The sequence below is a fragment of the Mus pahari genome, chromosome 4 (assembly GCF_900095145.1).
Source record: "Mus pahari chromosome 4, PAHARI_EIJ_v1.1, whole genome shotgun sequence".
Classification (NCBI taxonomy): Eukaryota; Metazoa; Chordata; class Mammalia; order Rodentia; family Muridae; genus Mus; species Mus pahari.
In genome coordinates this window covers 103,554,466-103,558,213 of record NC_034593.1, presented here as the reverse complement: position 1 = coordinate 103,558,213, position 3,748 = coordinate 103,554,466, and positions in this window count along the sequence as shown.

Sequence of the window (3,748 nt, the reverse complement as noted above, 5' to 3'; positions counted from 1 at the left end):
TTCAGAACTCTTAACCTAGGAATCATTTTGGCTAAGTTCAGTATTTTTCCTGTCTCTCTGATATGTCTCCTGTGTTTGACACCTTTTCAAAAACAACATCCACTTTCTGTTAATCTAACCTTAGGTCACGTAAAATGTGAAAGGTTTTCATTATTTTCTTTTGTTAATTTGTAAGTCTCATACATAGATATGATGGATTGTGATTATATTGACCCCATCACCTTCTTTTATACCCTTCAGTTCTCTTTAAACCCTTTCTTCCTCACATGAAGTTCCCCAATGGCTATGCCATTGAAGAAAATGACACCACCTCATTGTAGGGAGCAGAGGAAGCTCCAAGTGAGTGAAGCTCTGAGCAAATGTCTATTTTCAAATGGAGACAGCTTCTCTAGGGTTATAAGGCCATTTGGCTCGTGGGAAATTGGAAACACTGTTAGCCATGTTGGCCAGGGTCAAGAACATGGCAGAGCTTTCCTCCTGAGTATGATCATAAGCATAGACAGATATGCGTTTCAGAACCGCAACTGGTTTCCTCACCAGAATGTTGACAGCCTGAGACTACTTGCCTACAGAGCCCTCCTAGAGAAACTAGACCTGTGTTGAACCTGAGAAGGCAGTTCTGACAGTAGCCTTGAAAAACCCCATCTAAACTTAGCTTCACTGATAAGTCTGTGTCTCTTTTCTTCATTCCCCCTCTGCCTCTTCTGGAACTCAAGTCCCTAGGGTTGCAACAGCTTCTCTCCGCAGAACCATTAGCAGACATTAGCTTCCCAGGAAAGCATAGGCTCTTGTGTGCACCTCTTCCATTTCTCCCTGAATGTTGAATGACTGAGTCTTGTACAGAAATCCATTTCTGCTGTGTGTTCATGCAACAGTAGTGTCCTATCAGATAGCAGCTTGTTTCATCAACAAGTTTTTGTATTTTTTTCTCTTAAAGCCAATGAATGTATTTTGATTTACACTCAAAAACAGCTTGGACTTGACTTCTATGATTTTCATTGTTTCCTTACCACACAGTCAGCTGTAGTTTACATGTGCTTTGCTACAGCTATTTCTATACTTCAGTGTAGAGTTTTATCTATATGTCTACATCTAAGTAGGGATGGAGTCCTCCAAAGCAAATACCCTGCTACTTCATTATCTCTTCAAATGGCATAGAAATTAATAAATAATAGATTTAATAAACTGCTTGAAATCAATTTGAAAAAAAAATGTGATAAAATTTTCTTATAAGGGTTACTCTTGACCTTACCAAAATATACATAGCAGACATTTTTATACTTGTATATGATTAATCTCACTGACCATTGCTCATTTAATAGATTCCATTTGACAATCCAATGCAGGGTTCCTTTATATTCATGCTGAACTGTTATATATTACTCATTCCTAAATTATAATCTATCAATGTTATTAAAAATGTACAATTTTAAAAAAGTACAATTATTTACAAGGTGCCTGGGAAAATCCTAGAGGCAATGTGACAAAAAGAAGGTGTAAGGATATTCTTCAAACCTTAATAACAACAAATCTTATATGATTACTGTCTCTCCAAAGCAATTACTATTGGTAAGTAAAAACAAAGGAAGAAAAAAAGAAAGAAAAATGATTAAGGCATTCTCATTGAAATAATCATAACACCAGACACCTGTAATGTTTATCATTGATGAACTAAAGCATCTCTTTCTCATATGTCTATATCTGTTACTTGTTTCATATCTGTAGAATGAGAAATGTTTATCTTTTCCTTAAAGTCTCCACTTGTCTGCACAATGTAGGACAACCCTGAGTCCTAAAGCTAAATGTAACAAAGAGTTTATTGTGGTTTGATCTAAATCTAAAGACAATTTTTCATTATAGAGTTTTAAGAAATAGACAGAATGTTAAGGTGATTGTAAACATGAAAATATACTATTTTAGGATTTCATAATAAATATTTTGTTGAAAATATATAAATCATAATTGCTAAGTTAACTGTGTCCATTAAGTTAATGACATAAAAATATGTTATGTTGGGGAATGGAGATTTGGCTCAGCAGTTAAGAGCATTACTGTTTCTCTAGTGATCTGTAGTTCAGTTCTCAGTGTACCCATGACTGCTCCCAGTCTTTATAACTCCAGATGCAAGGAATCTGATGTCCTCTTCCAACATCATTGGGCACAAGGAATGCAAGGGCACAGACACACATTAAAGGAAAAACAGCACACATATAAATGAAATTAAAATTTTAAATGTTACAAAAGATGCTGGGTTGTGTATAAAAATTCACAGTCTAGTAGATCTTTTATTTGTTTGTTCTTAGTTTTTAGGATGTGCAATTAGTTAGACATAATTTTCCATGTAATTGTTTTATAAATCTTTGTGTTTTAAAAATACATGTTCTTCATTTGAAGATGATATATAGAAAGTATGTTCCTTTATTTCTATGAAGTGTGAAGGTGTTTGGGAAGGTTAACTTAGGACAAGCCCTCCTAGTGTCTAACCAACTTACTTCATGAAGCAGCCATTCACTTTCTGTGGGCCCACTGCTCTTTGAAGCCTTCTTGTCTGACCTTAGAGGCTACACTTTGCTATAACTTGAAATAAGAAGTACTTTGTCAATGTCTGCACACTGCATGAACTCCTTTTTTTCCCAAGCCACTGTTCACTCCCAGAATTTTTCCAACGAGCTAAATAGGGTCATGAACAGAAATGGATCTAAGCACTTGAAAGCTTCATGATTCTACTGCTCAGTGGACTATTTTTTTTTTAAAGAATCAAAACTCTTTATATCAAATGACAAAAATAGTAAGGTGTTAAATGTATAAAAGCAGAGCATGTCTATTTGAAGCACAAGCATTCTGTCTTCGTTTTTAGTATTTTTTTCCTATGGAATTTCTAGGATTATTTTTAGCAATACCTTGTCTTCATTATTTGTGTTTGAAAAAGTAACATGGAAATTTAAAAATCATGGAAAAGGGGAGCGAGTTGAAAAAAGTATAAATATAGTTTCTTTTCCAATGTTTAAATATAAAACATTGTTTATGAGGCAATGATTGTAGTCTGCATCCTTCATGAAGAAGGAGCTATACTTAAATTACTATCTAAATCTCCATCCTTTCTTCTGAGGTCAAACACCCAAGCTCTGATATCTCTTTCTCTCTCTCTTCCTCTCTCTCTCTTTTTCTCTGTCTGTCTGTCTCTTTCTCACAATATATGAATGTATGAGATAAAAAAATTGAAAAAGAGAAAGGGATTATTTATTTTGTATGCATGTGTGTGTTGTGTGAATGTGGTGTGTTTGTGGCACATGTACTTCTGTGTAGCTGTGTGTTCAGGAATGGGTATGTAGGTACAAAGGCCAGAAAACGAGGTCAGGCCATCTGGTCATTCACACACTGCCTTATTCTCTTAAGACATTGACCCTCTCAAAACATGGAGATAGGCAAGGTGCCAAAAGACTGTGTTCTTCTGCCCCAACATATTAGAAGCACATCTAATGACACTCAGATTTGTTTGAGCTCTGGCGCTTTGAACTTATTTCTTCAAAGTCCTTAGAAAGTGTCATCTGCCTAGCCTAAGGGATTACTTTTGAGCACAGTTTTAGAAACTTTAGATATCATATTTTGACTTATTCTGAAAATGTAACAAGACAATGCCTGAGCATGGAAGAATATGGTAGAAGAAATATCTCTAATTATGGTGAAAAGAAATGAGAGAGAGAGAGAGAGAGAGAGAGAGAGAGAGAGAGAGAGAGAGAGAGAGAGA